Raw genomic sequence first — 9,295 nt, forward strand, 5'->3', positions numbered from 1 at the left:
TAAAAGTTCAAAAAAGATGCAATATGGTTAAAGAATTCAAAAAGTCAAGACTTTTTAGGCCTTGCAAGCTAGTATCGGTGTTTGAACAGGCGATAATAGCGAGGCTCTTCACTAACATGCCAGATGAAAAAGCTGGTAAAGTTAGCAAGAATCGTTCAAAAAATATGCCTTTTGGATTAGGATGATTGCAAAATCAATGCGATTGATAGACTTAGACCTCTGAACCGTAATCCTACACTAGCCCGACTTTTCACTTCCTTTTGACCTATTGATGCAGTTTTATCGCAAAGTAAAATATTGATAACCATGTATTTCCAACTGTCGAAGGACAGGAAAGTAAAATAAAATGAGACGGGGCTTTTGGCGGAAAGAATTGGTGGTCTCTGATAAAAAAAAACCTTTTTTTATCTGCTCTATAGTTCTATATAAGTCGGGAAAAGAGAAATAAGCGACCTCGTCGTACATATGCCTAGCGGAATATTTCGCGCTGCATACGTACAGCCCACCTCCCGTCCAACCGACCGAGGGACGCTGCCGCACGTACGGCTCAAATCACGGGGATAGATTTATTAACCATCGTGGATATATGGTCGGTAAATTTAAGTTTTAAATAGGACACCCAGATCGTTAACCTGAGTTAATCGTTCTAAAGCGTTCCCATAGAGAAAGAACATAGCCTGGTGAGGTCCAGATCGATAAAATGACATGCGAGATGTGACGCGGACTCAACGCGAGGTAACATATTTAAAGAAAACACGTCGGGTTCTTCCAGATAAGTAGCTCGATATCCAGATAAGGAGATCAGTTGGGAATCCAAAGCAATGAGTTTAGTTATAAGAATCGAATGGTTAACAGAGTCATAAAATGTTTTACTAAAGTCAGTGTAAATGACGTCTGTTTGTATGCTACAAGCCAAGTGGCAAAAGTTGTTAGCTCCAATAAGTTGATAGTCATGGAGTGTCGCTTCATAAAGCCATGCTGGCACGAATATATTCTTGATCTATTTTGGTGTTGCAAAAAAAGTGTTGCAAACGTAAGCAGAGGAGGAAAAAATACATGTTTGCGCTTAGTTTTTACAAAATTGTAAAACTGCTTCGGATCCTGTGTAAACTGAATCCGGCAGCGCCGAATATAACTCCAATAACATTCTGCATTATGCACGGTTAAATTAGACTGAGCTACTAAGTATCTTGAATAACTAACTGTACATCCATTTAATTTATGTTTATTTATTTATTTATGACGTTATGTAAATTTAATAGGTGCTTTGTATACCAAGGCGGATTAGTTAAAGCGGACGGATATTTCCACGGCACGCAGTCGTCGAAAAATATATTCAAAGTGTAATAAAATTTTTCTAAGGTAATGTTTTGTATTCTCGCATGCCAGTAGATCGGGCCAATCAAATTCCAAAATTAACTTATTTATAACGATTAAAACCTTCAGAGTGGGATGATATGGATCCTCAGGGATAGAAAGGGGAAAAGTTCTGGTAATTCCATCAGGATCAGAAACGAAACACAAGTGCAGCAGCCGACCTAAAGACTAACATGCCGAATATGCAGCAGGGAAGTCATGGTGCGAGTTAAGCAATAAAGACGGTGTAGAATTAATGTAGAAGATTAAGTTTGAATTTTATTGAAGTCTAGTATAAGTTAGTATAGAACGGAGCGGGAGCGCAAGAAAAGCTCACTTGCGCTCTCTCGTGAATTCGCCCCGCTTCGCCGCAATAGATAAGCTAGGCTTAAGTTCTTTTGATAGAAATATAATCGAATTTATAAAGTTGAGCAGAGTGCATGTATTTTTCGTAGTTGCTATATTTAAATTTTACAGCCACCTTTTTGTCTTTCGGTTTTTCGCGACGAGATAAACTAATCTCAATGAACATTTTGGCGCCCCCGGGTGGACTGTAGTTAATATAATTAAATAAAAAAGCAACAAAAACAGTGACAGTGACACAATATACATATATAAAAAATATAACATACATATATTCAAAATAAAAAAGAGTTGCTCGCGACGGTTGTGGTGGTGAATTCAAAAAAAAAAATAAAATACAAATTAAAGAATTCTTCGCGTCGCGAAACAAACTTCTCCAATCGAGCTGCTACTGGAAGGATTTGTCGTCCCCATGCACTGCACCTGCATCGATTGTCAAAGGAAAGTGGCCGCAAGATTAAAGGATCCGAAAGCAGAACCCCAGGTATTTGTGCAAAAAATTGAAAGTTGAGATAAGACAAATTAAAATCCGTCTTGTGCTGGAATATTGCACCTTCCTTTAAATTCTTGGCGCATACGTACGTAGAAAAAATAGTAGAGCAAAAATAAAAAACAACATATATAAAAGTTCTAAAAAGTTAATTATAAATATATGTGCTAACCTATGTTACATGTACTGCCTGTGGACAAAATAAAACAGAATATATATATATTATTAGCAATCACTGTCGCCCCCTACCCCTTGTTCTCGATTGTACAAATCTTCCAAATAAATACTAAAGTGCAGCCAAAAATTATTTTATTTATTACAGATAAAATAAAGGTGCATATATATTTGGTACACATACAAATAGATGCAGCGATAATATTCTCGTTTTCGTTTCCCACCGTTATCCGCTGCTGTATGTATGCATGTATATGCACTTTTTGGCGCGTATAGTTTAACGGAACGCCAAGTGACGCGCTCCCCTGCAATTTGGTTGTGCATATTGGTTTATGTGTCATTGGCGACCAACTATTTTTTTGGATACTCTGTGCCTCTATACTATACTGACTATAGTCAAATAGCTATCTGTCGCGGAACGGATTAGGGTTATCGATAGTTAGTTAAGTTCCAACTTAGCGCCGCAGTATTTTTTGTATCGATAGCTTTGGTATTTAAGTTTAGGTTATTTGGTCCCACAAAAAAAAGTGTAAGCAGAGGGAAACAATTTGGCGGAATTATACCGATTTGTGCCATCACAATAAGAGGGAAGAGAAACTGCGGTAGGTTAAAGACTAAGTAGTTGTAAAGATATGTAATTAATGTAACTCTTCCAGAATAAAACCATCAACAAACACAGAACTCCAACTGTTGCCCAGCCCTAGTGTTTAAAGTGTTTAAATGCATTCCCTGTGATCGGCCAAGCGGCGACACTATCAAATAATTCGTTTATCAATTAATTAATCAATTTAGATTTTTTTGGTTAAATTTAATAAATTATTTATTATATTTAAATAAGATTTATTAATTATTTTCGTTTTCTCATTTTCTTGATATCAAATTAAAATTTATTTAATTTAATTCAACAACAAGAAAAATCTTTAATAAAATTCTTTAATAAATCTTTAATAAAATTTATTTAACAAAATTTGAATAAAATATAAAATTTTTTTGTATTGAAAAAATAAATTATTTATAATGGAAAGTACTAAACAAAAACTTAATTCCACAACTCTTATTGACTTAAAGAGAAGATTAAATGTCAAAGTTAAAAGCATTCGCCTGTTGGAGGAACGTTTGGAAGATGGATCACTTCCTCTAAACAATACCGAGCTAGAGTGCAGGCTTCAGGTTTTAGATGAGGCAATTTCTAAAGCAAATGAGTTGCAAGAGTAGATCGAGCAAATAGATGAATTGGATGATTTCGGAGCCGAGTTGGAAGAATTAGGAATAACTACCAAGGCAAGGATTATGTCCTTATGTAATGCCTTTAATTCAGTTGAAGACTCCCGTCCAGCTACTGCAATTTCTGCAGCCCCAACTAGAGTTCGACTTCCCAGTTTGGCATTGCCAAAATTCAGTGGAAATTATTCGGATTTTAAAAATTTCATTAGTCTTTTCGAGACATTAGTTGACAAAGATGTAAACATTCCTGTTATTGAGAAATTTAATCACTTAATTTCTTGCCTCTCTGGTGAAGCCTTAGGAACTATCAAGGCATTCCAAGTCACAGAGAGTAATTACGACAAAGCTACCGCTAGTCTAAAAAGAGTTTATGATAACGAATGTCTCATCTTTGCGAACCAAATACGGTAACTGTTTAGCCTTCGTAGATACCAGTATCTGTCCGCTGAAGAGACTGGCAACCCAAAACAAGAAAAAACTGGGTTCAGAAAGCAGCTGAATAGAACTTCGTTGGCTTGTTCTTCTACCAACGCCAAACCAGCTTGCAGTTTGCAGTAATGCTAACAACCATTTTTTAGCCCAGTGCAGTCCGTTCGCTCGCCTTGCCGTAATGCAAAGGTTTGAGTTTGTTAAGTCAGCCTCCCTATGTTTGAATTGTCTGCGAAAAGGTCACACGGTAGCGAAGTGCAAATCGACCAGGTGTCAAATCTGTACAAGATCGCACCATAAACATCTGCACCGATTTACAGTGACTGAAAATAATTTAGCGTTACCTCCACCCACACAAAATCCTCCTCCAGCGTTAACGAATGATGGCCCTTCTACTTCACATGCTTTGGTTTTGTTAGCAACGTCGATCGTAAGCGTTCGAACAAAAAATGGTGACTTAGCGTTACTTCCACCCACACAAAATCCTCCTCCAGCGTTAACGAATGATGGCCCTTCTACTTAACATGCTTTGGTTTTGTTAGCAACGTCGATCGTAAGCGTTCGAACAAAAAATGGTGAGCACATATTGGCCCGAGAATTACTTGACTCAGGACCACAAATGAATTTTATTACAGAAGATCTTGCTCAACGCTTACAGATCCGTAGGGAGGAATCGTGCATCAACTTGCTTGGAATTGGTCAAACTAATTCACAAGTAAAGAAAAATATACACATCGTGGTGAAGTCGAGAGTCAATGGTAGCGAGTTTCCGTTCGACTTTTGGGTTTTGAAAACAATTTCAGGCTATCACCCTGACCAATCAGTCAACGTGAAAGATTGGACCCTACCAAACAACTACCCATTAGCAGACCCATATTTTTACAAACCTCAGCGGATAGATATGCTAATTGGAGCTGAGTCATTTTTCGAACTGTTGTCCGTTGGCCAAATAAAGCAAGGTCCGAACCATCCCATCCTTCAAAAAACTCTCCTTGGGTGGATAGTATCGGGAAAATATCTGGCAAATTCCTCAACTCCTCAACAGCCGGTCTCTAGTCTGAAATGCCAAGAAGAAATATTAGAGTCAATAGAAAAAAACTTGAAAAAATTCTGGTCGTTGGAAGAAGTTCCATCTTCTAAAAAGATGTTGTCGCCAGAACAAGAGCTATGTGAGGAACATTATCGGAAGACTACAAGAACTTCAGACTGCCTTCAGGTCGATTTGAAGTTAAACTTCCATTTATGTCGGATCCAAGCGTTTTGGGCCACTCATTCCAGATAGATCGAGATTTCTGTCGCTCGAGAGAAGATTATCTCGAGATCCGAACTTAAAGAAAATGTATTTGGAATTTATGGAAGAATACGAATCCCTAGGCCATATGTCCCCTGCAAGCAATGGCGTTCTTGCTTCTCCACACTATGTTATGCCCCACCAGTGTGTCTTACGGCCTTAAAGTACAACGACCAAACTCGAGTCGTTTTTGATGCGTCCTGCAAGACATCCACACAGAAGTGTTTAAATGAGTTGTTGATGGTGAGTCCAACAATTCAGAAATAGCTTTACTCAACTCTTCTTAGATTTCGGCTAAACAAATTCGCTCTGGTAGCCGACATAAAAAAGATGTATCGTCAAGTGATGGTAAATGAAGCAGATCGACGATACCAGTTGATAGTGTGGAGAAAAGACCCGTCTGAGTCCCTGAAATTGTGCAAGCTCAACACCGTTACTTATGGCACTGCACCAGCCCCATTCCTGGCCATAAGGTGATTGAAGAGGTTGAGTGAATCCGCGAAAAATACATTCCCTCGAGCTGCTTAAGTTATAGGGTCTGACTTTTACGTCGACGACATGCGTGGAGGAGCTAAAGACAATTAAGTCTGAAGTAACTCAGGTTCTTCAAAACGCTGGGTTTGAATTGAGTAAGTGGTTTTCAAACTCGCCTGAAGTTACTGCATCCGAGAGCACGGTTATCCCAATAACACTTTCGGACTCAGAGCTGACAAAAACACTAGGAATCGTTTGGATTCCTAAAGATAACGTGATTAAATTCGAAATTGATATGTCAGTCATGGGTCAAAGTGCGACTAAGCGGAATATTCTTTCGGTGACATCAAAGCTTTTCGACCCCCTTGGCTTATTAAGCCCGATCCTTATTAAAGGAAAGATCCTGTTGCAGGAACTTTGGCTTAATAAGCTAGATTGGGAAGAATCGATTCCACTGCACTTGGAAACCGCGTGGAACAAAATTCAGCTTGCCTTGTCACAGTTAGAAGATATCTCAATACCGAGATTTGTGATGAGTGAGCCAATGTCACCAATTTAAATTCATGCCTTCTCTGACGCATCGATGAGAGCCTATGGAGCCTGCGTCTATATCCGTTGCAAATCTGCAGAAGGTAGTAAAGTTTCATTATTGACTGCAAAGTCGAAAGGAGCGCCGCTCAAAACACCGATCAAACGAAGTGTATATTGGTCAGATCCGGAAGTTTGTCTTCATTGGATTCGTTCCCATCCATCGTCGTCGACTACGTTCGTATCAAATAGAGTGCTGAGATTCAAGAGTGTCAGAGGATAGCACGTGGCGGCATGTACCAACTAAACAGAACCCGGCAGATATTGTGTCAAGAGGTGGAGACGTAAAGGAAACGATAGAATCAATCTGGTTCACAGGTCTATCGTTTTTAACGGAGCCGGAAGATAAGTGGCCAACGAGCCCCCGGTTTGATCCGTCACCAGAGATCTTGCAGATGGAAGCAAAAAAAAAGCAGTCGGACTGACTGCAATGGTCTCTACCTCATATTTGTTGGAAGTGATAGAAGGATTTTCCTCTCACTTAAAACTGCTGCGAGTGTTCGTTTACATGGTCCGTTTTATAAAAAAGTGTTACAAATTAGTAGTTACTTCTGATAATGAACCTTCACCTGTCGAATATGAAGAAGCTTTTAATAAAATTGTCCAGATAGTCCAAGGCCTCTCAGGCTGGGCTTTCCTTTTCGTTGTTGCGGTTGGGGGGACGACTTGCTAATGCTCCTATTTCGTACGATGCCAAGTTTCCAGTATTGTTGACGAAGCGCTCTCAATTTGTTCAGAGCTACGTCCAATACTTGCACGAGTTTCCGATTTGTCAACTGATTCCTTTTTATTGGCCTTCCAAAGTTTTGTTGGGCGCCGAGGATGTCCGCAGATCGTGCACTGCGACAACGCGACGAACTTCGTCGGAGCGAGTCGCCACTTCGAGGCACTGCGGCAGCGAATCGAGGACGAGGCGGACGAGCTGCGGCAATACGCATCAAGAAAAGGATGCGTATTTGCATTCATACCGCCGCGGGCTCCGCACATGGGCGGACTATGGGAGGCAGGTGTGAAGTCTGCAAAGCACCTACTCCTACGAACGGTGGGCAGCGCGAAGTTGACCGCAGAGGAGCTGCAGACCGTCCTCGCTGCAGACCGTCCACAAGCTGGCGAGGTTGCCAGTGGTTGAAGCCTGATGGAGGCCTTCAACGGGGCCGGTGTAGAATTAATGTAGAAGATTAAGATTGAATTTTATTGAAGACTAGTATAAGTTAGTATAGGGCGGAGCGGGCGCGCAAGAAAAGCTCACTTGCGCTCTCTCGTGAATTCGTCCCGCTTCGCCGCAATAGATAAGCTAGGCTTAAGTTCTTTTGATAGAAATATAATCGAATTTATAAAGTTGAACCGAGTGCACGTAATTCTCGGAGTTGCTATTTTTAAATTTTACAGCCACCTTTTTGTCTTTTGGTTTTTCGCGACGAGATAAACTAATCTCAATGAACAGACGGTAAATTATGAACATTAGACCACATGAATTCTGGGATATTAAAGTCGCCCAAAGCTACCAGCTGGTCACCATCAGACAGACGAGACAAATGTTGCCAGTAAGGGGGCGGTTCGGACGAAGGTGGTATGTAAGAACAGGTAACATACAAAGATTGATCAGACAAAGTCATTTTGATGCAAAGAAATTCTTTGTCAACAAACGCTTGTGATATTACCTCTTCAGTGGCGAATTTTGAGTTTACAGAAATTAACACTCCTCCTCCCCTTTGCAGTGTTCTATCACGTATAAAAGTTGTGTACCTACATGGAAAAACTTTGGAGCTTTAGATCACCGGCATTAAACAGTTTCTTTAAAGACTATAATGTGAGATGCAAAGGAAGAACTGAAGGAGTTTCACTCCCACAGGCTTGGTAAATTTTTTCTTCACCGTACTTGGCTGATCTTAGTGCACGAAAATGTTCTCTGTCCCAAAAGCTGGCGGAACATATCGTCTTGAACATCTACACTTTCACACTTATTTTGAAAGATGAGTGTGCCTGGTGTATGAGTATTTCAATTTTGTAATATTCAGCACCTTTATATCGGCTTTTGTTTTGGCTTTGATGTAAGCCGAGATATCAATGACGAAAACCGTTTTAATTTAAAACTTCATGCACAGACAAGTTTAAATTCCATGATTATTAAATAATTAATTTATTAATATTATTTTTTATTGACGTACGTTGAACCACTGTACCAGGGAAATGAAAAAGATTAAAGAGAGAGATTAGTGTAGGTTAGTATACTGCAAAGAATAAAAATAAGAATCTCTACTGAGCAACAATAGAAACAACACCGTAAAAGATGAAGAAGCCGTTTCAAAAAGTTTCAATGCAGTTCGGAATCCGCGTAATGTCGCACGCATGGGTAATTGTCAGATTTAGGTTGTGATTGGCACAATGAAAATAAAGAGTATCTGGACATGTCGTTTTAACAATAGCTGCACAGCCTTTAGCCTCTCCACTCATTGCTCGAGCTCCGTCATAAAATAAACCGTTCAAATCCTTGTTTTATGAATTAAAAGCTTTTATATGGTTTCAGAGCTCCTATATTTATAAATCCATTTCAGGAATTTGTGTAATTAAAATTTTCAAAGCCCTATTCAATTAAACTTGGTTTGGGTTTTAATGACTCTTTCAAAATTGAATTAAAATCCGATTCGATCCGCTGTACCAACTTGTGATGTGGACAATTTAATTTATATGGTTAAAAGATATTTCGGGGGGATCCAGACCCCCCCGTCGTCCGTCCCTGGGTACAACATTACGACCCGTTAGCTGACGGCACATTCGCGTGTCGTTACTGTGTACACCGCTGATAGTGCGACTCTACTCTCCACTGGATAGTCCTAAATAAATATTCTTTCTCAGATTACCGGTACGTGTAATGAGTGGTTAAACTTGGGAACTTCTCATAGCAA

The sequence above is a fragment of the Drosophila ananassae genome, chromosome XL, assembly GCF_017639315.1.
Source record: "Drosophila ananassae strain 14024-0371.13 chromosome XL, ASM1763931v2, whole genome shotgun sequence".
Classification (NCBI taxonomy): Eukaryota; Metazoa; Arthropoda; class Insecta; order Diptera; family Drosophilidae; genus Drosophila; species Drosophila ananassae.